General features: G+C 44.6%; 1 protein-coding gene across 1 annotated transcript in view; it reads left to right on the forward strand.

Annotated features, from left to right (window-relative positions):
* The window catches only part of SIPA1L1 (signal induced proliferation associated 1 like 1), a 421260-nt gene that overhangs the window by 59370 nt on the left and 334920 nt on the right, over window positions 1–26970 (forward strand).

Below are 26970 nucleotides of genomic sequence, written 5' to 3' on the forward strand. Positions count from 1 at the left end.
AACTAAGAACTAAGCATCTTGCACACTGCTCCACATACAGTAAGCACTCCATAAATATGATCAATTGATTGATTGAGAGAGCTGATTTGGATAGTTCCCTGTTGGAATTGAGGTATTCTTTCTGCAAGTTTGTATGTTGTCATCTCCTTATAGACATTAACTTGTCTTTGAGTTCTCAGGAGAAGTCAACAATGAAGAAATTTACACTATAGAGAAACTTCTGTAAATGTTTATTGTCCTTGACTGAGTACTCTTCATTTCTTGGTTAGAGAATACCAGTCGATCAGTCAAAGGTATTGGAGTGCTTATTATGTGCAGAACACTGTAGTAAGCGCTTGGGAGAGGACTGTGTAGCAATAAACGGACACATTCCCTGCCCACAACGAGCTTACAGTCTAGGTGTAACCTGCTGTACAATATAATGAATAATAATAATAATGCTAATAATTATGGTATTTTTAAGTGCTTACTATGTGCCAAGCACTGTTCTAAGCACTGGGGTATATACCAGGTAATCAGGTTGTCCCATGTGGGGCTCACAGTCTTAATCCCCATTTTACAGTTGAGGTCACTGAGGCACAGAGAAGTTAAGTGACTTGCCCTAGGACACACAGCAGACAAGTGGCGGAGCCAGGATTAGAACCCAATGAAGAATTGTAATATCTTAAATGTTCCTAATGGAGAAGGATATTAAAGATTTAAACAGGATCTTCAAGTATGGAGCATTTTTATACTCTCCGTTGTTGTTGAGGATATGCATTTTTGAAAGCATTTTTGCCACTGCTGAGGCGAGAAAGGCAGGGAAGAGCCAGAAAAGAAAAGGTTGGCAGTGCTGGTGGTTTGGAGCCTTCAAAAATGATAGATTTCCTTGAGTGTACCATTAATGAGTCCTCTAGAGTAAATCAGCTTCTAGGTGAGCTGTTCTTTTTGACGTGGTCTTTTTGCTCTTTGTAACCACTCTTGAAACCAATGCTCCACAACCCATTTTGTTCAGAGGTGCACTAAGACTTTGGTTTATATGCTGTGTGTATGTGTAAGAGTAATAATAATAATAAAGTGTGGTATTAAGCGCTTACTGTGTGCCAGGCACTGTAATAAGTGCTGGGGTGGATACCAGCAAATCGGGTTGGATGCAGTCCCTGTCCCACATGGGGCTCACAGTCTCGATCCCCAGTTTAGAAATGAGAGAACTCAAGGCCCAGAGAAGTGAAGTGACTTGGCCCAGGTCACCCAGCAGTCAAGTGGCGAAGATGGGATTAGAACCTATGACCTTCTGACTCCCAGGCCCGGACTGTAGCCACTACACCATGCTGCTTCGCTTATGCATGTGTGTGTGTGTGTGTCTTTGTGTATTGGGAGGTAAAGCAGCACTTTGCTCTTGGAAATTAGTCATAATAATAATAACTGGTATTTGTCAAGTGCTTACTATGTTCCAGACACTGTATTAAGCGCTGGGGTAGATACCTCCCTCCATACATCTGCCAAGGTAGCTCTCTTCCTCCCTTCAAAGCCCTACTGAGAGCTCACCTCCTCCAGGAGGCCTTCCCAGACTGATAACCTTTTTCTTCTCCTCCTCCCCATCCCCCCCGCCCTACCTCCTTCCCATCCCCACAGCACTTGTATATACTTGTACAGATTTATTACTCTATTTTACTTGTACATATTCACTATTCCACTTATTTTATTAAAGCATATAGCTTTAATTCGATTTGTTTGGATGATGTTGACACCTGTCCACATGTTTTGTTTTTGTTGTCTGTCTCCCCCTTCTAGACTGTGAGCCCGTTGTTGGGTAGGGACCATCTCTCTATGTTGCCGACTTATACTTCCCAAGCACTTAGTACAGTGCTCTGTACACAGTAAGCTCTCAATAAATACGATTGAATGAATGAATGAAGTACAAGATAATCAGTCCCTCATGGGGCTCACAGTCTGAGGAGGGAGCACAGTGGGATTCCCGATTTTGCAGATGAGGGAACGGAGGCCCAAAGATATGAAGTGACTTGCCCGCAGTTACACAGCAGACAAATGGCAGAGCCAGGATTAGAACCCAGGTCCTCGGACTCCTATGCCCGGGCTCTCATAGGCCACGCTGCTGCTTGTTCCAGAGCAGGTTGTTTCCGATCTTTTTCTGAGGGCAGTCTCCTCCAGATCAATGCTGTCACTGGCTTTGGGCTGTTTGTTAATTGCTTACTATGTCAATCCATCAGTGGGATTTATTGAGAAGCAGCAGCGTGGCTCAGTGGAAAGAGCCCAGGTTTGGGAGTCAGAGTTAATGGGTTCTAAACCTGGCTCCGCCACTTATCTGCTGTGAGACCTTGGGCAAGTCACTTCGCTTTTCTGGACCTCAGTCCCCTCGTGTGTAAAATGGGGATTGAGACTATGAGCCCCACGTGGGGCAGGGACTGTGTCCAACTCTATTTGCTTGTACCCACCCCAGTGCTTAGTCCAGCGCCTGGCACATAGTAAGATCTTAACACTTACCATTATCAGTATTATTATTAATATTAGTGGATAGAGCCCAGGCCTGAAAATCAGAATGACCTGGGTTCTAGTCCTAGCTCCACCACTCGTCCGCTGTGTGACCTTGGGCAAGCTACTTCACTTCTCTGGGCCTCAGTTCCCTAGTTTGTAAAAAGGGGATTAAGATTCTGAGATGTGGGACAGGGACTGTGTCCATCCTGAGTATCTTGTGTCTACCCCAGCGCTTAGAAGAGCGCTTAGCAAGTTCCATAAAAAAAAAAAGAGGGAGTGATGATGGCAAACACCCATTTCTGGTTCTGCCCTTACAAGGGGGCCTAGTTTGGGGTTCAGTGAGATCCTTTTCCTTCCTTTCTCTTGCCCACTCTCCTTCGTTCCCCTGCAGTTTGTGGGTTTGTGAGAATAATAATAATAATTATGATGATGGTACTTAAGCGCTCACTGTGTGCCAAGCACTGTTCTTATTCCTGGGATAGATAGAAGAGCATCAGGTAGGACACAGTTCCTGCCCCACATGGGGCTCACCATCTTAATCAAGTGCTCGAAGAGCAATGTGGCCTATGCCGCCACTTATGATTTCATCATGCACGGTAGCAATAGAGATAGTGGTCCCAAATTCTTGGTCTGCGTTTTCTGGGGGTTCAAACTTCACTGCTGCAGAGAAGCAATGTGGCCTAGTGGGACTGAGAGGACCTGGGTTCTAATCCTAGCTCTGCCACTTGTCTGCTGTGATACCGCGGGCAAGTCACTTCACTTATTCTCTCCTACTTAGACTGTGAGCCCCAGGTGGGCCAGGGCCAGTGTCCAACCTGATTGACTTGTATCTACCCCAGTGCTTAGAATAGTGCTTGGCACATAGTAAGTACTGGACTTTAATTATGGTACTTGTTACCTCAGAGTGCCAGCAAATCCAGGGGAACACTGACCTGGACACAGATGACTTCTGAGAAACTCTTGTGTGATTTTGATTTCTCCGGCTTTTGATTCCTGAAGTTTTCTTTCTCTAGCTATGATAAGTTGAGTCAGAAGGGAAAGATGAGACTCAAATCATAGACTGTGGTTCCCAGAAAAATTGAATGATACTTCTAGATGAAATGAATAATATTTCTAAATGAGTTTGGGTAATGAGAAGTGAATGGTCATGCTTATTTGTCATTCATTCAGTCGTATTTATTAAGCGCTTACTGTGTGCAGAGCACTGTATTAAGCGCTTGGAAAAGTACGGTAGAACAATACATGGTGACAATTCCTGCCCTCAGTGAGCTCACATTTGGAGGACTGTCTATAACCCAGTCTATAACATTGCAAAGTAAATGTAATCAATAATGGTGTTTTATCAATCAGTGAGCCCTTACTATGTGCGGAGCACTGCACTAAGCACTTTGGAGGGTATAGTACAAAGGAATTAGAGAATACGTTCCCTGCCCATAAGGAGCTTACTGTTTAAACCATTCTTCGAAACATTTCAAATAGCCGATACTGAAAAGGAGCTGAAAAATCAGTTTTTAAGTAACTGTTTACCGTGTTCCTGGTTTATAAACCTCTCAATTCAAATGATTAAGGGGACTCGATGCCACTATTTTTCTCCAAAATGTTATTTTCATATACTTCAAATGTTATTGCTCCAAAAGGTTTTATTTTTTGTCATCTTCTTTTCACCCGTTGAAAGAAGAAATGATTTTTCTATAGTTTTCAGCTGTTCTTAATAGAAACGGGAGAACGGTTGCCTAGAGATTTGACGTTTTTCTCTATGTGATTAAATCAAGCAATAGTAACAATGACTGTGGTATTTTTTATTATCATTATTGACAATAATAATAATAACGATGGTATATGTTAAGTGCTTACTATGTGCCACGCAATGTTTTAAGCGCTGAGGTAGATACAAGGTAATCAGTTTGTCCCACGGGGCTCACAGTCTTAATTCCCTTAAGAGCTTAATTTTAAGCACTTACTGTGTGTCAAGTGCTGTTCTAAGCTCCAGGGTAGATACAAGATAATTGGGTTGGATGCAATCCCTGTTCCCCATGGGGCTTACAGTCTTAATCCCCTTTTTACAGATGAGGGAACTGAGGCACAGTGAAGTGACTTGCCCAGGGTCACAGAGTAGACAAGTAGCGGAGCCAGGATTAAAACCCATGTCTTCTGACTCCCAGATCTGGGCTCTTTCTACTAGACCATACTGCTTCCCATGGTATTAATTGAATTCCCTAGAGAGTGAAAGGAGTTGGAAAATGTAATAGAGGCAAGACCAGCCCACTCTCTGAGTTTCCAGTAGAGGGGGAAGTGATAAACTGTATTTACAAATAATAGGGGTATGAGGAAGAATAAGATTGTAACAACCAGGTGCTTAGTGCAGTGCTCAAGTGCTTAGTACAGTGCTGTAGCACACAATGCTCAATAAATACGAATGAACTATACCAAGATAAAATGGTGGAATGCAGAATTCAACAGATTTAATTGGATATTTAATTGCTTATTCCATTACTGTATCAATTCCATTACTGTATCAATTCCATCGATTCCTATCATTTGTAAACAATTTTTTGTTTACAAGAGTGCCTATTTTGCATTTTTGGGGTGTCGGGGGGAAGGGAGGAAGTGGGGAGACTGTGGTCTCCATGGATTGGGTGCCTACCAGCCCTTAGAACAGTGCTCGGCACATAGTAAGCGCTTGACAAATGCCATTATTATTATTATTATTATTATTATTATTATTATTATTATCATCATCATGCAGTGGATAGCAAGCCTCTAAAGTCACCCCAATTCACTTGTATCTACTCCAGTGATTAGAACAGCGTTGGACACATAGTAAGCGCTAACAAATACTATTAAAAGAAACAAAAAATCCCCTGTTAACATAAAAACCAGTGTTAAAAGTTCTTAACCTCAATATCGATACACATCTTGCAGTGACAGGCCTCCAAATTAAGCCAATTTACCAGTTCTGATTTAGAAAACGTGATCAATACTTAAACACATCTCGACTTCTTGAGGAATTGCGGGCATCTCCCTTCAATGCTTGATAAAGTCAGATTCTGGGAGGGGAAGCAATTCATTTGTTTTTGGTTTCAAAGACCCCCAAATGACTCAAATTTAGGTTGATATTTTGGAAAGCGAGTAGGGTCTCTGTCGTGGGCTACATCAGAGGCTTCTGGACACCAAGTAAGGTCAAACAAAGCTTACTCTGAAACTGACCAAGGAAAGAATGTCAAGGACACCATCGGAAATCTCGGGGCAAAGTTCATTTCCCTGAAAATTAATCTCATGGGTCGACAGTGATAAACCTTGCTGGTTCAATATCTCATCCTGTCCCGACTGGATTACTGCATCAGCCTCCACCTGTCTCTCCCTGCTTCAGTCCGTACTTCACTCTGCTACCTGGATTATCTTTGTACAGAAACGCTCTGTCACTCCCCTCCTCAAAAATCTCAGGTGATTTCCTGTCAACCTACGAATAGAGCAAAAACTCCTCACTCTCAGCTTCAAGGCTCTCCATCACCTCCCCCGCCCCTTACCTCACCTCCCTTCTCATTCATTCATTCATTCATTCATTCATTCATTTGTATTTATTGAGCGCTTACTGTGTGCAGAGCAATGTACTAAGCACTGGATAACAATAATAATGATGGCGTTAAGTGCTTACTATGCGCAAAGCACTGTTTTAAGCACTGGGGATGATACAAGGTGATCAGGTTGTCCCACGTGGGGCTCACAGTCGTAATCCCCATTTTACAGATGAGGGAACTGAGGCACAGAGAAGTTAAGTGACTTGCCCAAAGTCACACAGCTGACAAGTGACGGAGCTGGGATTTGAACCCATGGCCTCTGATTCCTAAGCCCATGCTCTTTCCACTGAGCCGCACTGCTTCTTTAATCCTTCTACAGCCCAGTCCGCACCCTCTGCTCCTCTGCCGCTAATCTCCTCACTGTGCCTCGTTCTCACCTGTCATTCATTCATTCATTCATTCAATCGTATTTATTTAGCGCTTACTGTGTGCAGAGCACTGTACTAAGCGCTTGGGAAGTACAAGTTGGCAACATATAGAGATGGTCCCTACCCAAAAACGGGATCACAGTCTAGAAAGGGGAGACAGATAACAAAACATGTAGACAGGTGTCAAAACCATCAGAACAAATAGAATTAAAGCTATATGCACATCATTAACAAAATAAATAGAGTAGTAAATCTGTACAAATATATACAAGTGCTGTGGGGAGGGGAAGGAAGTAGGGCGGGGGGAATGGGGGGGAGAGAGGAAAAAGGGGGCTCAGTCTGGGAAGGCCTCCTGGAGGAGGTGAGCTCTCAGTAGGGCTTTGAAGGAAGGAAGAGAGCTAGCTTGGCGGATGTGCGGAGGGAGGGAGAGAGATGAGTTGAGGGCAGTGCCTAGGTTAAGGGCTTATGAGGTAGGGAGGGTAGTGGTATTGTGTACAGTGATAGGAAAGATAGGGATGGATAGGATTTCAGTGGGAAATTAAAGGGATTCAGTTTTGGACTGAAGTGCAGTGGTTGGCACGTAATAAGCACTTAACTAATATCAATCGTATTTATTGAACACCTACTGTATTCTCGTTATGGGTAGGGATGGGGTCAGCTAATTCTGTTGAATTGTACTCTCCCAAGGGCTTCATGCACTGCTCATAGTAAGTCCTCAGTAAATACCACTGATTACAGAGCTCAGTACTGAGTGCTCGGTAAACCAGAATTATTGTCGTTATTTTGAGGCAAGAAGAGGTGCTTTCTGCTTGACAAGGGTCACGGAGCCACTCTGGACATCTTGAAAACTTGGAAATCACCATGGGGCTTCGGGGAAGGTTTGGGTTTTCCTCAGTGAATCCATTTTAATCAATCAATCAATCATATTTATTGAACACTTGGTGCTGGGGAGAGGACAGTAGAACAATAAATAGACCCGTTCTCTGCCCACAATGAGCTTACAGTCTAAGATGGGGGAGACAGTAATAGAAATAAATAAATGACGGATATTCACACAAGTGCTTTGGGGCTGGGAGAGGGGCAGTGAATAAAGGGAGTAAATCAGGGGGATGCAGAAGGGAGTGGTAGAAGAGGAAAGGAGGGCTTAGGGAAGGCTTCTTGGAGGAGATGCACCATCAGTAAGGGTCTGAAGGTGGGGAGAGTGATCCTCTGTTGGACTTTCAGATGTTTTCATAACATTTGTTAAGGGCTTACCATGTGCTAGGCATTGTCCCAAGTGCTGAGGTAGATCCAAGCTAATCAGGTTGGACACAGTCCCTGTCCCACATGGGTCTCAAAGTCTTAATCCCCATTTTACAGATGAGGGAACTGAGGCCCAGGGAAGTGGGGTGTCTTGTCCAGGGTCCTTCTGACTCCCAAGACTGTTCTCTATCCACTAAGCCGTGATGTTTAGGGTTCCATTTGTCCCAGTAAACATGATCCCGACTGGGACAATCCCAGGCGGTTAGGAAACTGTGACCTTAAACATTGTGGTCTAATGGTTAGAGCACCGGCCTGGAAGTCAGAAGGACTTTGTCTCTTCCCACTGTGCCTCCATCTCCTCTATCTCATTAATTCATTCATTTATTCAGTCATATTTACTGAGTGCTTACTGTATGCCGAGCACTGTACTAAGCGCTTGGGAAAGTACAATGCAACAGTAAACAATGACATTCCCTGCCCACAATGAGCTCACAGTCTAGTGTGGGGGAAACTGATATCAATACAAATAAATAAAATGAGAGTTATGGGGATAAATGCTGTGGGGATGGGAGGGGGGAAGAGCAAAGGGACCAAGTCAGGATGATGCCGAAGGGAGTGGGAGATGAGGAGAAGTGGGGCTTAGTCTGGGAAGACCTCTTGGAGGAGGTGTGCCTTCAGTCAGGCTATCTCACCACCGACTCCTCACCTACATCCTGCCTCTGGCCTGGAATGCCCTTCCTCTTCATATTTGACAGACAATTATTCTTCCCTCGTCAAAGCCTTATTTAAAATACCACCTCCTCCAAGAAGTCTTCCCTGACTAAGCTTTCCTTTCCCCGATTCCCTCTCCTTTTTACGTTGCTCTTGTCCTTGGATCTGTATCATTTAGGCACTTGATAATCACCTCACCCTCAGCCCCACAGCACTTAGGGACGTATCCAATCCTTTATTTTATATCTTTCTTGTGAGCCGGAAACATATCTACCAAAGCTCTCCAAAGTTCTTAGTACAGTGCTCTTAGTACACATTCAATAAACACCATTCATTAATTGCTTTGGGAAAATAAAAATAAAAGTCAAGATGTCCCCTCTAACAAAAATTCACCTGTACTTTTCTATGTTGCATGTGCTGTCAATTATTCTTCAGTTAAAATTCTGAATGAGACAGCTCATCCTTAAAACTGTTTTGAAGGGCAATTGGAGTGGAAAGAAAAAGCTGATTAGCTTAAAAAAAAACCCCTCCCACTATGTAAAGGGTGTTAACATTTTCATAGCCCTTTAGAAAACATTAAGAAATCCTTACAGTTAGGAGGTAGTGATTCTCTGATGTATAGCTAAAAAAAAATCGGTTTATAGACCGACCAAAGCTATGTAACCCATTGAAGACGTTAATGTAGGATCAGCGGGCAAAAGTTTTCATTCCTGTAGTTCTGTAGCCATTAAGCCCACTGGGCTATTGGACCTGATATTGTAGCCTCTGGCCTTGTGGGGATCACTGCCACTTTGGGTTTTTTGGGGTTTTTTTGTGGAGTTTAAGTTTTTTCCATGCACCAGGCACTATACTAAGCACTGGGGTAGATAGAAGCTAATCAATCAATCAATCAATCTTATTTATTGAGCGCTTACTGTGTGCAGAGCACTGTACTAAGCGCTTGGGAAGTACAAGTTGGCAACATATAGAGACAGTCCCTACCCAACAGTGGGGTCACAGTTTAAAAGGGGGAGACATAGAACAAAACCAAACATACTAACAAAATAAAATTAATAGAATAGATATGTACAAGTAAAATAAATAAATAAATAGAGTAATAAATATGTACAAACATATATACATATATACAGGTGCTGTAGGGAAGGAAAGGAGGTAAGATGGGGGGGATAGAGAGGGGGACGAGGGGGAGAGGAAGGAACGACCGGAGAGATAAGAGGAGAACCAGGAGAGGACAGAGTCTGTGAAGCCAAGGTCGGATAGCATGTTGAGGAGAAGGGGGTGGTCCACAGTGTCGAAGGCAGCTGAGAGGTCGCGGAGGATTAGGATAGAGTAAGAGCCGTTGGATTTGGCAAGCAGGAGGTCATTGGTGACCTTTGAGAGGGCAGTTTCCATGGAATGTAGGGGACGGAAGCCAGACTGGAGGGGGTCGAGGAGAGAGTTGATGTTGAGGAATTCGAGGCAGTGGGTGTAGACAACTCGTTCAAGGAGTTTGGAAAGGAATGGTAGGAGGGAGATGGGGCGATAACTAGAAGGTGAGGTGGGGTCAAGAGAGGGTTTTTTTAGGATGGGAGAGACGTGGGCTTGTTTGAAGGCAGAGGGGAAGGAACCAGTAGAGAGTGAGCCGTTGAAGATGGACGTTAAGGAGGGGAGAAGGGATGGAGCGAGAGATTTCATGAGATGAGAGGGAATGGGGTCAGAAGCACAGGTGGCTGGAGTAGCACTTGAGAGGAGGGAGGAGAGCTCCTCTGAGGATACTGCTGGGAAGGATGGGAGAGTAGCAGAGAGTGCTGAGAGCCGGGGGGTTGGAGAAGTGGGGGGAGTGACTTTGGGGAGGTCGGACGTGATGGATTTAATTTTGTTAATGAAGTAGGAGGCCAGATCGTTGGGGGTGAGGGAAGGAGGAGGGGGAGGAACCGGGGGCCTGAGAAGGGAGTTGAATGTACGGAAAAGCTGGCGGAGATGATGGGCATGGGTGTCAATAAGGGAGGAGAAATAGTTTTGTCTGGCAGAGGAGAGGGCTGAGTTAAGGCAGGAAAGGATAAACTTGAAGTGAACGAGGTTGGCATGGTGTTTAGACTTTCGCCAGCAGCGTTTGGCAGCTCGAGCATAAGAGCGAAGGAGTCGGGCAGTGGCAGTGATCCAGGGCTGTGGGTTAGTGGTGCGAGAGTGGTGAAGGGAAAGTGGAGTGAGTGAGTCTAGCTGAGTAGAAAGGGTAGAGTTGAGAGCAGTAATCTGATCATCAAGACTGGGTAGAGAGGAGAGGGAGGCGAGGTGGGGTGTGAGGTGCTCCGAAAGATGGATGGGGTCAAGAGAGCGGAGATCTCTGTGAGGGAGTAGTATGGATTTACAGGGGAAAGGAGTGTGAGTGAGGAGGCAGGTGAGAAGATTATGATCAGAGAGAGGGATTTCAGAGTTGGTGAGGGTGGACACAGTGCAACGATAGGAGATGATGAGGTCGAGGGTATGACCAAGTTGGTGAGTGGGTGAGGTGGGGTGGAGCAAGAGGTTGGTGGCGTCGAGGAGAGATAGAAGGCAGGCGGCAGAGGAGTCATCAGGGATATCCATGTGGATGTTGAAGTCTCCGAGGATCAGAGTGGGCATGGAAAAGGAGAGAAGGAAGGGTGAGGAAGGCGTCAAAATCGTTAAAGAAGTTGGAGGTGGGTTCGGGGGTGGCGGGGGGGGGGGCGGTAGATGACGGCTACAGGAATCTGGAGGGGGTGGTAGAGGCGAATAATGTGGGCTTCAAAGGAAGGGAAGGAAAAGGAAGGGAGAGGAGGGATGGTGCGAAAGCGACACTGGGGCGTGAGAAGGAAACCGACACCTCCTCCTTTTCCGGCAAGTCTGGGGGAGTGGGAGAAGAAGAGGCCTCCACTGGAGAGAGCAGCAGAAGAGACCGTGTCGTCTGGAGACAACCATGTTTCAGTTAGGGTGAGGAGGACTAGAGAGCTGAAAAGGAATAGGTCCAGGATGAAAGGGATCTTACTTAAAATGGAGCGGGGGTTCCAGAGGCCACACTTGGCAGCAACTGTCGAGGGAGGGGAGGGAGGGGGAATCAATTTGAACAGAGTCCCACATGGGACTCACAGTCTTCATCCCCATTTTACAGATGAGAGAACTGACGTCCAGAGGAGTGACGTGACTTGCCCAAGGTCACACAGTAAACGAGTGCTAATCCCCACTCTGCCACTTGTCTGCTGTGTAACTTTGGGAAAGTCACCTTACTTCACTATGCCTCATCTGTAAAATGAGGATTGAGACTGTGAGCCCCACATGGGGCAGGGACTGTGTCCAACCTGATTTGCTTGTATCCACCCCAGCGCTTAGTACAGTGCCTGCACTTAGCAAGTGCTCAACAAACACCAATATTATTATTATTATTATTATTAGGAAGAGCCGGGATTAGAACCCAGATACGCAGGTCCTTCCGACTCCCACTTGGCCTTGCTGCTTCTCTTATCTCCTCATAGACATTTCTTGGCGCTTGTTGACCATTTTGGATCCTGAAGTCCTTCTTTTCTGGCTATCCCCAGACCTTCCTTGCGTGTCATTCAGTCAGTGATGATGATAATGATGATGGTTTTTGTTAAGTGCTTACTTTGTGCCAAGCACTGTTCTAAGTGCTGGGGGAGACACAAGGTTATCAGGTTGTCCCAGGTGGGGCTGGGGCTCACAGACTTAATCCCCATTTTACAGATGATGTAACTGAGGCACAGAGAAGTGAAGTGACTTGCCCAAAATCACACAGCTGACCAGTGGCGGAACTGGGATTAGAACCCACAACCTCTGACTCTCAAGCCTGGGCTCTTTCCATTGAGCCACACTGTTTCTCTTTTGTTTATTGGGAGCAGAGCACTGTGCTATGTGCATGGGAGAGCACAATATGTTAGATTGGGTCAACATGATTCCTGCCCTCAAGGAGTTTACTCTTTAGAGGGAGAGACAAATACTAAAATAAAGAAAAGATAGAGGAAACGGTGGAGTATATGGTTCTGGAAATATGGGTGGGGTGGGTATCTAACCACAGACCCAAGTGCATAGGTGACACAAAACAGAGGGTTACTAGCTGGGGAAATGAGAGCTTAGTCAAGGGAGTCCTCTCAGAGGAAATGTGAGTGTCGGAGAGCTTTGAAGATGGGGAGGGTGATAGTCTGTGGATATGAAGCCAGAGGGACTTCCAGCCCAGAGAGAGGATGTGGGCGAGAGGTTGATGGTGAGATAGAGGAGATGGAGGTGCAGTGAGTAGGCTGGCGCCGGCTGAGTTGGAGTCAGAGATTGATGAGGCAAGGTAGGAAGGGGGTTGATGATGGAGTGCTTTAAAGCCGATGATAAGGAGTTTCTGTTTCCAGGGGTAGACGGGCGGCGTTTTTTGAGGAAGGGAGAGATATGGATGGAACACTTTTGTAGAAAAATGAGTCAGGTGGCAGAGTGAAGTAGGGACTGGAAAGAGACAGGAGGCAGGGAGGTCAGCGAGGAGGCTGATTTCGTAGTCGAGGTGGGAGGAGATAAGGGCCTGGATCAGCATGGTGGTAGTTGAAATGGAGAGGAAGGGGTGGATTCTAGAGAGGTTTTCAAGGTAGAAGCAGTGGGATTGGTGAGAGACCGAATGAGCCTGTTCAGCGAGAGGTTAGTCGAGGATAATGCCAAGGTAATGGACTGGTGAGTTGGAGGATGGTGGTGTCGTCTACAGTAATGGGAAAGATGGGGAAGACAGGGTTTGGGTGGAAAGTGAGGAGCTCTGTTTTGGACATGTAAAGTTTGAGATGTCAGCAGTTCATTCAAGTAGAAATGTCCTGAAAGTCTGTCTTGCTGTCGAGTAGTCCCCGACCCATAGTGACACTATAGACACATCTCTACCAGAATGCCCCGCTCTCCATCTGCAATCATTCTGGTAGTGGATCTGTACAGTTTTCTTGGTAAAAATACAGAAGTGGTTTACCATTGCCTCCTTCCACGCAGTAAACTTGAGTTTCTGCCCTTGACTCTCTCCCATACCGCTGCTGCCCAACACAGGTGAGTTTTGACTTATAACAGATGACCTGCCACTTGCTAGACATTGGCAAAGCTAGGAATGGAATGGGTAGGCCTCTGCTTGACTCTCCCTCCCAGAGCCGAGACTGGTGGAGTACTGGAAACTCTCTAGGTGCGACCCTGAGAGGGGGTCCTGGAGGTAGGAGATTGTACAGGAGAGAAGGCAGGGATGGAGAGATAGATTTAAGAGGCCTTCCCAGACTGAGCCCCCTCCTTCCTCTCCCCCTCCTCCCCCTCTCCATCCTCCCCACCTTACCAGGACCTTCCCCACAGCACCTTTGTATATGTATATATCTTTGTATGTATTTATTACTCTGTTGATTTATTTTACCTGTACATATTTATTCTATTTATTCTATTCTGTTAATATGTTTTGTTTTGTTCTCTGTCTCCCCCTTCTAGACTGTGAGCCCATTGTTGGGTAGGGACCGTCTCTATATGTTGCCAACTTGTACTTCCCAAGCGCTTAGTACAATGCTTTGCACACAGTAAGCGCTCAATAAATACGATTGAATGAATGAATGAATTTGAGAATCATCCATTTAGAAATGTTAGTTGAAGGTATGAGAGGGAATGAGTTCTCCAAAGAAGTGGGTGTTGATGTCTGTTTACTTGTTTTGATGTCTGCTTCCCTGCTTCTAGACTGTGAGCCCATTATGGGCAGGGATTTTCTCTATTTGTTGCTGAATTGTACTTCCCAAGGGCTTAGTACAGTGCTCTGCACACTGTAAATGCTCAATAAGTACGTTTGAATGAATGAGAATAGAAGGGGACCTAGAACTGAGTCTTGAGAAACCCCCACAGTTAGGGGGTGGGAGGCAGAGGAGGAGCCCACAAAAGAATCTGAGAAGCAGTCGCCAGAGAGATAGGAAGAGAACCAGCAGAGAATAGTGTCAACGAAGCCGAGGCTGGGTAATATTTTCTAGAGAAAGGGGGTTGTCGACAGTGTCGAAGGTATCTGAGAGGTTGAGGAGGATTAGGATGGAGTAGAGGCAGTTGGATTGGGCAAGAAAGAGGTCAGTTTCTGTGAAGCAAAGTGGGAGGAACCAAAATGGAGAGTCAAAGAGAGGAAGTTGAGGCAGCGGGTGTAGACGACTCGCTCAACGAATTGGGAAGGAATGGTAGGTGGGAGATGAGGCAAAAACCGGAGGGAGCCGTGGGGTCGTGAGAGTTTTTTTTAGAAAACTGGAGATGTGGACGAGATTGAAAAGAGTCAGGAAGGAGCCTTTGGAGAGTGAGTATTTCAAGATGGGAGTTGGGGGTATCGAAGGAGAGGAGCAAGCGCTTTTAGAAAGCGTAAGTGGAGTGGGTGGATTTTAAGTGGATGCGGAATATCTCTTTTTGAGGTTCTGCCGGAAAACTGAGAAATCAAAGATTGGGTAGGAGAAGGGGGTCGTCGAGGTGGAGGAGAGATGGAGCCAGCTGGTTTCAATTTTTCTCAACAAAATATTTGGCCAAGTCATTAGGAGCAAGAGATTGGGGTTTAAAGAGGGAGTTGAAAGTCTGAAACAGCCACCTCAGGCAATAGGGTGGAGAATTGTTTCTGCAGAGGGGAGGAGAGGACAGCTATACTAGGCAAGGATGAGTTCAGGGTGGATGAGATCAGCCCAGAAAGCTGCTGGATTTCTGGCAGCAGTGTTCTGTGGCTCAATCTCAAGGGTGGAGGAAGTCCTGAAGAGCTTTCTGGATAGCAGGCATGGGATATGGAAGTCAAGCACATTATAGGCTGGGAATGAGTCTGTACAGTGCTTAATATAGCACTCTGCCCACAGTAAGCATTCAATAAGTAGAGAATAGAGAAGAAGCCGTGTTTTAGCGGAAAGAGCCTGGATTTGAGAGTCAGAGGACATGGGTTCTAATCTCAGCTTCACCACTTGTCTTCTCTGTGACCTTGGGCAAGCCACTTAATTTCTCTGTGCCTCAGTTGCCTCATCTGTAAAATGGGGATTATGACTGTGAGCACCACATGGGACAACCTCATTGCCTGATATCCATCCTAGCATTTAGAACAGTGCTTGGCACATAGTAAGCACTTAACAAATAACATAACAATAGTAATTATTATATTATTTTATTATTATTACATTTATTATAATTATATATTATTATTATTTTATTATTATCAATAAAACAATTGAATGAATTACTTCTGTCTGTACTGTTGACCCAGAAGCTTCCCAATATATTGTCAGGTTTACTTTTATGTTGTTGGTGTTCAGTGTAAAGTTATGATTTCTTCCGGTCAAAATTCCAGACCGTCACTGTTTCAATCAATCAGTCAGTGGTATTTATCAAGCATTTATTCTGTGCAAAGCATGATACTAAACGCTCCGGAGAGTAAACACAGCAGACCTGTTAGACATGTCCCTGCCGCAAGGGGCTTAAAGTCTTGAGTGGGGGCTGTGTGGATATTGTCAGGTTATGAAAATCCACATTGTATTTATATGTATAATAGATTTAATGACACGTGTATCAATGTCAGCTTGTCTTCTCTTATGCTGTCGAGTTGTCTCCGATTCATGTGCAACTCCGTGGGCACATCTCTTCCAGAACACCCTGCCTGTATATGCCATTCTTCTGGTAGTGGATCCAGAGGGTTTTCTTGTTAAAAATCCAGAAGTGGTTTACAGCTGCCTCCTTCCACTCCATAAACTTGAGTCTCTGCCCTTGACTCTCTCCTGTGCCGCTGCTGCCCTGCACAGGGGAGTTTTGACTTGTAGCAGATTGCCTTCCACTCACTAGCGACTGCCCGAGCTAGGAACGGGATGGGTATGACTCTGCTTGACTCTCCCTCCTGTAGTTGAGACTGGTACAGGACTGGAAATTCTCCAAGGGCTACCCTAAGAGGGGGAATCTGTCAGCTAGGTAATGAAATATAAGTCTGGGTAAACATGTTATTTGTAATTATGGGCCATAATGGAAAAATGGGCATAATGATTTTTTTGTTTGTAATTTTTAATGGTATTTGTTAAGTGCTTAGTATGTGCCAGGTACTGTACTAAGAGCTGTGGTGGATATGAGCAAATTGGGTGGGACACAGTCCCTGTCCTTCATGGAGCTTACAGGTTTTTAATCCCCAATTTACAAATAAGGGAACTGAGTTCCAGAGAAAGTTCCAGTGACTTGCCCAGGGTCACCCAGCAGAAAAAGTGCTGGAGACATAAGTAGAACCCAGGTGCTCTGTCTCCCAGGCCTGCACTCTGTCCACAAGACTACACTGCTCCTTCAAGAATGATTTTCAATGTGGATTAATCAATAGAAATACAGTTTTATCACTGAGTAGATGGCTCTGAATTATTTCTTTTCCATTGCTGGGCAAAGTAAAGTGAAGATTTACAGCGTGGCTCTTGCTGTTTTCCTCACATGTGGGAAATTTCTTACTGCCATCATTAATAGGGATTTATGAAGTGCTCACTATGTAAATAGCACCGATTGTTGATTTTGTTTTTAAATGGTATTTGACAAGCACTTCAAAGTGCCAGGCACTGTACTAAGCGCTGCGGTAGATACAGGCTAATCAGATTGGAGCTCACAGCCTTAATCCCCATTTTGCAGATGACGTAACGGAGGCCCAAGAAGTGAAGGGATTTGATCAAGGTCACACAGTGTCCAAATGGCAGAGATGAGATTTGAACCCAGGTCCTTTGGGTGCCTAGGCCCGGGCTCCTTTCACTAGGCCATGCTGTGGTATCTATGATGAACGAAATGTGCAGGCTGGGTTGAAATACCATTAAAAAAAAAACGGGGATTAAGACTGTGAGCCCCCTGTGGGACAACCTGATCACCTTGTAACCTCCCTAGTGCTTAGAACAGTGCTTTGCACATAGTAAGCGCTTTATAAATGCCATTATTATTATTATTATTATCTATATCTGCTGTGGTTTAGTTGTGAAACTGGATTTCAGAAATTTCCGTGTTGTAGTTTCTTTGAAGTCGACATGTAAATGTAAGACGTAGATTGGATTTTAAACCCTACACTAAGGATAATATACTTTTACCCACAGGGCATCACCATTTTGTTTCAGTTAAAGGGAACTATGCAGCTTGGGCATCCAGCATTGAGTGTAAGGAAGTGGACAATTAACATCTTTCTTGTAACACATATAGAAACAACAAGACCACCTTTGGAGTTATACATGAAGTGTTCCTTTGTCAACATCAGCCCTCTCCTGGAACAGTCAACTTCCGTTTTTATATTTTGTTTTGTAATTCCCTGAACCTTTCTAAATTTTGTTGGCGGGGAGTGAGACGTAGTTAATTTCGCCGGTTGCATTCTCCACACCATCTGTTTCCTGTATATGTCAGCCATTTCCACTTACTTCTACTCCCGCACTTCTTGACCACGTGATCAATCCGCCCGTTGAAGTGTTTTGCTTAATGCCATCGGCAACTAAGGGGGTACCCTCTTCCTCTTTGGGTGTGCATTAACCCAGTCAAGCAGCTTAGCCTAGTGGAAGGAGCCCAGGCCTGGGAGTCAGAGGACCCGGGTTCAAATCCCGCTTCCTTCACTTGTCCGCTCTGTGACCTTGGGTAAGTCACACTTCTCTGGGCCTCGGTTCCCTCATCTGTAAAATGGGGTTAAGACTGTGAGCCCCAATGTGGGACAAGGCCTGGGTCCATCCTGATTAGTTTGTATCTACCCCAGCGCTTAGTACAGTTCTTGGCACATGGTAAAACTTCACAAATTCCATATAATAATAATAATAGTAAAAATTGCTTCCCCAGGAACAGGTCTCCACAGGGGAATCCATGACTTTCCCCAGTTTGATTCTAAATTTCCAGTTAATGCCCAGCTAACACCTGGGAGAGAGCAGGGGGTGTGGCTCGCCCTGTGCCTTTGAACCAGCAGGGCTCCAAGGGAAAGCCAAGATGTCCTCTATACTCCTCACACCTTTCTACCCTGTTATTTGTCTTATTAACAAAGGGGGGAAAACGGTGCCCTTAACCAAACCCTTTTACCTCTTCTCGCATGTATACGGGGAAGCGATTCTTCTGAATCGGCCCCGGGGGCCGGTCTGAAGAAGGCCAAGAGTTGGCTTGTGCCCCCTCCCTGACCGCTTCCATCCTCCCCTCCCAGCTCGACAGCTTTTTGGAGATGGTGGGAGTCTGGGAAGAGCCGGAAGAGGGATATGGGGTAAGGGGCTGAAATAACCGCTGAGTCTGTGGGAGTAGCACTACACTCCAGCTGACAGACATGAGGGAAATAAATTCCTGCCCTGGATGGATGGGAGTGAGGATTCCTTGGTGAGAATGGTTTAATCTTTACCCAGAATCCTCAAGGGACTCCCAGACTATCCAGATGTGGGAATCCAAGTCCCTGGCCTCTCTCTGCCCTGGAGAAGCAGCGTGGCTTTGACGATAGAGCCTGGAAGTCAGCAGGTCATGGGTGCTAATGCCGGCTCTGCCACTCGTCTGCTGGGTGACCTTGGGCAAGTCACTTCACATCTCTGGGCCTCAGGTACCTCATCTGTAAAATGGGCGTTGATAGCGTGAACGCTCTGTGGGACAGGGACTGTGTCTAATCCGATTAACTCGTGTGTACCCCAGCGCTTAGAACAGTGTTTGGCACACAGTAAGTACTTAACAAGCACCATTATTATTATTATTCTCTTCCTCTCCCCTGCCCCTCTCTTTGCTTTTCCTCTTTCCCTCCCTTCACCCTTTAGACCGTAAGCTCTTTGTGGGCAGGAAATGTACCTTTTATAGTGTTATAGTGTACTCTCTCAAGTGCTTAGTACAGTGCTTTGCACACAGTCAATGCTCAGTAAAGATGATTGATGGATTCATTGTTTGACGGTCCACGGGACTTCTTCCTATCCCCTTATGGAAGATTCTGGGCAGTAGGTACTTGAAGTAATTTTGAGGGAGTCTATGAGCCTTCAGATTTCTCTAGAGAGCCTTCTTTTTTTCTGGTTGGAAGGGTATGAACTCCTACAATAAGGTCAGCATGTTACTTCTTTCAGTTGGAGAACTAAATGTGCTTGTCAAGTGATCTGCTGGGTTTTAGAGTTTCATCAAAGGACCCTAGTAAACTTGATGTTTTGGACAACAGATCTTCTATGTTTTAGCATTGCTAGCTCTCATTTCATTTCTTGTTTTTCCTAGATGGTATTTATTTAGCACTTCCTAAGTGCCAGGCACTGTACTAAGCGCTGGGGTATATTTATATCAAATGCTGTAGAGTCATTTCCGATTTATAGTGACTTTAAGGAGATATTTTTCTCCAGAACGTCCTATCTCCTGCCATAATCCCTAACCTTGCTAACAATTCTTCCGTTATTGTTGTTGTTCTAGTCATCTAGCTGCCAGTCCCTCTCTTCCATGTTTTCCTTGGACTTTTCCTAGCATTAGTGTCTTCTCCAGATAATTAGTCCTCCTGATTATGTGTCCAAAATATAGTAGTAAAACACTGGGCTAGAGACAAGCTAAACAGGTTGGAACCAGTCCATGGCTCACCTGGGGCTCACAGTCTTAACTCCATTTTACAGATGAGGTAAGTGAGGCACAGAGTAGTAAAGTGACTTGCCCAAGGTCACGCAACAGACTCTAGTGGCTGCATAGGGATTAGAACCCAGGTCTTTCTGACTCCTAGGCTGGCACTAGACCTCATTGCTTCTCTTGGAACGTCTGTTTGATCACGTATCATGTTGATATAAAGAGGAAGCTTGACATAGGGCTGAGGTCATCCAGTGAGTAGTTTAGTAGGTGACCATAATCACATTTTAAACTCACTGAAGAGTTCTTTCATGTCAAATTTCAGGGCAGTTCAGTTCCTAGTTTAGTCATTTTAAACGGTCCCCTTTCAATGTTTGTGGCAAGCCCTGCTTTAAACTATAAAGTGTGGGGGCGGCGGCAGTGCGGAGTGGACGTGTGCTTGGTCGCTTTGGCTTTTGTGGCGTCGCAGTGGTCGCCATGGGTCTTGAGTGAGGGGCTGGGGCGAGGATGGGCGGGAGCGCCCGTATTTGTAATAATAATAGTAATGATGGCATTTATTAAGCACTTACTATTCCCCTTCTAGACTGTGAGCCCACTGTTGGGTAGGGACCGTCTCTATATGTTTCCAACTTGTACTTCCCAAGCGCTTAGTACAGTGCTCTGCACACAGTAAGCATTCAATAAATATGATTGATTGATTGATTAATACCTCAGGATCCGGTATCAAGAGCCTAGTGTTGTTTTTGAGGATTCTCTCGTAGGTATATTTCTGTCTTTTCATCTGCATTCCTCAGAAGAACAATCTCAACATAAAGGAATGTGTTGCATTTGTGTCTGTGACCTCCTTGGTGGTGAAATGTTAATGAAGTGGGAGGGAGTCCTCAGTTGGAATAGGAACCTGCCTTGAGTGGAGGACAAAGGGCCAAGGGGATTAAGACTGCTCTCACGATTTCTTTTCAGGAGCTATGTTTGCAAGATTCTTAAATTCCCTGCCCTTAATACCAGAGTCATTCCTCTTGTGTAGTGCTGTATCACGCTGCACAAGTAAAAATGAGGTAACTTCACAAAAGGGGAAGCCTCTTGGATAAATGACTGAACGGTCAAACTTTTATCATCTGAGTTGTGCCATGTGCAGTTCATTCTCTGTGTTGTCTCCTGGGCAATACTGGTAGCTCCGTCTTTCCATTCCATGCTGAGTCCCATTCAGTTCATTCCATTGTATTTATTGAGCACTTACTGTGTGCATAGCACCGTACTAAGCACTTGGGAGAGGACAGTACAACAATAAACAGAAACATTCCCTGCCCACAACGAGCTATGTACCAGACACTGTACTAAGCACAACGTGGCCTAACAGAGAGCATGGGCTTGGGAGTCAGAAGGACTTGGGTTCTAATCCCGACTCTGACACCTGTCTGCTGTGTGACTTTGGGTAAGTCACTTGACTTCTCTGCACCTCAGTTACCTCATCTGTAAAATGGGGTTTAAGACTGTGAGCCCCATGAGGGACAGGGACTTTGTCCACCTGATTAGTTTGTAGCTACTCCAGTGCTCAGAACTCCGTTTTTCACATCTTGTCTTATGCTGTTGAGTTGTTTCCGACCCTTAGCGACTCCATGAACACATCTCTCCCAGAATGCCCCACCTCCATCTGCAGTCGTTCTGGTAGTGCATCCTGGGAGTTTTCTTGGTCAAAATCCGGAATTGGTAAACCTTTGCTGCCTTCCACACAGTAAACCTGAATCTTGCCCTGGAGTCTCTCCCGGACCGCAGCTGCCCAGCACGAGTGAGTTTTGACTTGTAGCAGATTGCCTTCCACTCGCTCACCACTGGCCAATCTAGGAATGGAGTGGACAGGCCTCTGCTTGTCTCTTCCTCCTGTAGCCGAGACTGGTAGAGGACTGGAAACTCCCCAGGTGCCATCCTGAGAGGGATGTTTGACACATAATACGTGCTTAACAAGTACCGTTCTTAGATATAAGTAATCAGCTTCATTCATTGAGTCATATTTATTGAGTGCTTACTGTGTGCAGAGCACTCTACTAAGTGCTTGGAAAAGTACAATACAGAAATAGAGACAATCCCTGCCCACAATGTGGACACAGCCCCTTTTCCACATGGGACTCACAATCTTAATCCCCATTTTATAGATGAGGCATAGAGAAGTGAAGTGACTTGCCCAAGGTCACGCAGCAAGTGGTGGAGCCAGAACTAGAACCCAGGACCTTCTGATTTACCAGACCCATGCTCTTTTCACTAGGCCACATTTCTTCTCAACATGGTACATTTTATTTATCTTCTGATCAGGATTTTCCAGAGGACAAAGGAGAAGGGCCCTAATAGTCTAGTTATGTTGATATTTGATCTGTTTGAATAATCACTTAGGGGAAGCTGCGTGGCCTAGTGGAGCCAGAGGACTTGGGTTCTAATCCTGGCTCTATCATTTGCCTGCTGTGTGACCTTGGGCAAGTCACTTCACTTCTCTCTGCCTCTGTTTCCTCAACTGTAAAATGAGGTTTCCATACCTGTTCTCTTTCATACTTGACTGTGAACTCCAGGTTGGGCAGGGACTGTGTGCAACCTGATCAGCTTGCATCTACCCCAGCGCTTAGAATGGTGCTTGACATATAGTAAATTCTTAACAAATACCGTTAAAAAAAAAAAGAACAAAGGTAGTGGATGAACTTTGCCTCCCGAAATACCAGTGGGTATGTGTGTGTGTTTTTGTTTTTTTTTTTTTGGAGGGGCAGATTGGGGAACACGAAAAATTTTAATCAGGGAATAGTTAGGATTAGCTAATGGAAATCCCAAACTTTTTTTAGTACAAAGGAGAATGTTTTAAATGAGCTACAAAGTAGAAAGCTGTCATTTTTTTGAAAAAATATGAAGAATATTATCTGCAAGGAAAGATTTGTAGAATAAAATTTTTCTTTTAAATGAACATAATTTGATGGTAGTAGTAGTACTTTTTTACTGCATGGAAAGGTTTTGTAGAATAAATTTTTTTCTAAATGAACACAATTTGAGAGTAGTAATAGTATTTTTAGTTTTTTTTTAGAATCCACTATGTGCATATTACTGTATTAAGCCCTGGGGAAGAAAGCACATGGGCGAGAATTAAGCACGGTCCCTGGCCCCAAAGGGGTTCAAAGGTAATAATATTAATGATGATGGTATTTAAGTGCTTACTGTGTGCTAAGCACTGGTCTAAGCACTGGGGTAGATACCAGGTAATCAGGTTGGACACAGTCCCTGTCCCACATGGGGCTCACAGTCTTAACCCCCATTTTACAGATGAAGGAACTGAGGAACAGAGAAGTGAAGTGACTTCCCCAAGATCTCCCAGCAGACAAGTGGCGGAGCGGGATTGGAACCTAGGTCCTCTGACTCCCAAGCCCGTGCTCTTGCCACTATGCTGAGGAGAAGAATTAGGGCGTTCAGAGGGTGGCAAACAGACACATAAAGAAAGATGAAAACACAAAAGCAACGAGATTAAAAAGTGAGGATAAATAGGTTGAGCCATAGGAGGTTTTAGCTAGCAGAGCAGAGTTTCAGGTTGCCTGTGGCTCAGTCCAACAGTCTCCCTTTCCACTCCCTTCCCTAGAAGCCTGGTTTCTTCCCTCTCCCAGCTGGAGAAGAAGAGGGGGCCCCAAAATATGGGTTTGGTGGTGGATTCACCGTGCTACAGCTCCTACCATAAATACCATAAAAAAAGAGCTTTGTACAGTGCTCTGCACAGAGTAAGCACTCAATAAATATGACTGAATGAATGACTCCTACTGAATGAAAGTACGGTAGTCAAACTGCATTTGGGATTGTGAAAAATTGGAGAGGGGCTATGCTAATTCCTTGCTTGTACAATGTTCAGTCCAATATTATCAATCTGTGGTGTATATTGAGTGTTTATAGTGTGCAGAGCTCTTTCTGTACTGTACTAAGCTCTTTTAATTTTATTATGGTATTTGGTATTTTATGGTATTTTTTATTGTATTTGTTCAGTGCTTACTATGTGCCAGGCGCCATAGTAAGCCCTGGGGTAGATGTAAGGTGATAAGAATAATGATAGTAATAATAATAACTGTGGTAATCAGGTTGCACCCATTCCCTATCCCTCCCAGGGCTCACATTCTCAGTCCCCATTTTACAGATGAGGTAACTGAGGTACAGAGAAGTGAAGTGACTTGCCCAAGCTCTCCCAGTCCTTCTGACTCCCAGGCCCGGGCTCTGTCCTCTAGGAAATGTGGAGTTCTTGGGAGAGTACTATGCAACAGAGTTGTTAGACACGTTCCCTGCCCACAACGAGCTTACAATCTACAGAGGGAGACAGATGTTAATATAAATAGATAAATTACAGTTATGTTCGTGAGTTCTGTGGGGCTGAGGGGGTGGCGAATATCAACTGCCCAAAGGTCACAGATTGAAGCGCAGAGATGACGCTGGAGGGAGAGGAAGGCGGGGAAAAGAGGGCTGAATTGGGGAAAGCCTCTTGGAGGAGACGTGACCTTAGTAAGGCTCGGAAGGGGGAGAGACTTGGGGTCTGGTGTCCATTGAGGACGAGGGGGTTCCAGGCTAGAGGGAGGATGTGCGAAAGGGGTCAGAGATGAGATAGACGCTATCGGGGCCCGATGAGTAAGCTGGCACTGGAGGAGCAGAGTGTGCGGGCTGGGCTGGAGTAGGAGACCAGCTAGGTGAAATAGGAGGGGGCCAGCTGATCGGTGAGGAGTTTCTGTTTGATACATCACCTATGCGCTTGGATTTTTTATGGTATTTTTGTTAAGCGCTTATTATGTGCCAGGCACTGTACTGGGGCTGATACCACCTAATCAGGTTGGACGTTAGCCCTGTCCCACATGGGGCTCACAGTTTTATTCCCCATTTCATAGATGAGGTAACTGAGGCCCAGAGAAATGAAGTGCCTTGCTCAGGGTCACACAGCAAACAAGTTGAGGATATGGGATTAGAACCCAGGTCCCAGGCCTGTGCTCTATCCACTAGGCTATGCTGCTTCTCAAAGGGATTTGTACTCTTTAAGTACTTGATAGTCACCTCTTCCTCAGCCCCACAGCACTTAGGTGCATATCTGTAATTTATTTTAATATGTGCATCCTCCTCTAGACTGTAAGCTCCTTGTAGGCAGGGAACATGTCTACCAACTCTCTTGTGCTCTCTGAGGGCTTAGTACAGTGTTCTTTGCACAGTAAGTGCTCAATAAATACCATTGATGGATTTAATTTGAAGACACCCTGTGCATATATATAAATCTGGAAGTCTCATGTTCATTCAGTCATATTTATTGAGCAATTAGTATGTGCAGAGCACTGTACTAAGCACTTGGGAGAGTACAATACCACAATACCACAATTAACAGTCACAATCCCTGCCCATAATGAGCTTTGGTCTGTATAGTAAATTATTTTCGAGGCAGTAAACTAAAGATTAATGGGACTGAATTATTAAATTGGTGTGGAGATAACCCTTGCTGTTTATCTTTCTGACATTTATGCCTTTGCGTATTCATCCATAACTAATTATAACCAATCATTCATCAATTGCCTCACATCCATTTATTGCACAGTGGCGATTTCTGGTTCAGAAATGTGGTAATGTGGCAGAAGGGGTGAATTTCAAATGCAATCTCGTTGCCAGCAGGGAATGTGTCTTTTCCGTGGTTATATTGTACTCTCCTAAGTGCTTAGTACAGTGCTCTGTACAAAGTAAGCGCTCAATAATTACAATTGACTGACTGCCCCAACATCACTTCCCCCTGGTCCTGGCTCCCCGCAAGATGCAGTTTACCTTCAGCCTCCTCCAGTGCAGCTGACTGCTGAACCTGTCCCTGTCTCCACCCTGGGACTCACAGTGTAAATAAGAGGGAGTAGGATTTGATCCCCATTTTTACAGTTGAGGAGACAGAGACGTTGTGAATTGTCCCAGACTGCAGCGGTTCAGCTGGGCCTTCACACTCCTTATGGTTGATCTGAGCGTTCCACAGTAGACAAGGCCACCTGAGATGGTATTTATAGGACTAATAACCATTCAAAATAAGAATATAAAACACTTGGGGCTGATTTTGACATTTCCAGGAGTAATACCCTTAATAAAATTGTGTCTGTGGGAAAATAACACTCAAGATTCATTTTTTCACTAACCCAGTACCTGTGGAAACAATTAAGAAGGAATATCAAAGGTGGTTTCTCTCAATATGTATTTATTTTATTTGCCAGAAATCATTCGCCAGAATTTATTTGCCCAGAATTATCTATCTACTTTATCGAAGTGTGTGTGTGTATATATATATATATATGAAATGTACTATGTGTGTTCACACACACATATATTACATATATATGTATAAAAATATATGTGTATAAGTATATATACATTATAATATAAAATGTACTATGTGTGTATACACATGCACTTATTACATATATGTGTATAAATTGTGTGTGTGTATATATCCATCTATATCTTTATCTATATCTATATCTATGTAGATATATATATAAATAAAACAGCATAGCCTAGTGGATAGAGCATGGGCCTGAGAGTCAGAGGACCTGGGTTCTCATCCTGGCTCTGCCACTTATCTCCTGGGTGACCTTGGGCAAGTCACTTAACCTCTCTGGTCCTCAGTTCTCTCATCTGTAAAATGGGGTTTAAAGACTGTAAGCTCCATGTGGAATAGAGACTGCGTCCAACCTGATTTGCCTGTGTCCACCACAGTGGTTAGTTCGGTGTCTAGCACAAAGTAAGTGCTTAACAAATGCCACAATTATTATTATTATTATTATTATTATTGTCATTATATATATATATATATATATGTATATATATATGTATATACATATATATATATATATACATACACACGCACTCGGTAAGGTAGATCATTTCTGGCAACATTTGGGCCCCAGGCTACTGTACATTGAAATATTCAGTGTTTTTAGAAATGATTTGGTTTTCAGAACTGTCACAGACAGAATGGAACCTTAAATATTAATACGTCTACCAAAGGCCATTGTGTCTAGCAAATTGAGTATCTGTCATTCCCACACACAGTTTTTGGGACTGAGAACTTTTACTGTTGTAGCCACAGTTTTTTTTGTTTTTAAATTTTCAAATGCTGTTCC

Source organism: Tachyglossus aculeatus, chromosome 23, assembly GCF_015852505.1.
Source record: "Tachyglossus aculeatus isolate mTacAcu1 chromosome 23, mTacAcu1.pri, whole genome shotgun sequence".
Taxonomy (NCBI): Eukaryota; Metazoa; Chordata; class Mammalia; order Monotremata; family Tachyglossidae; genus Tachyglossus; species Tachyglossus aculeatus.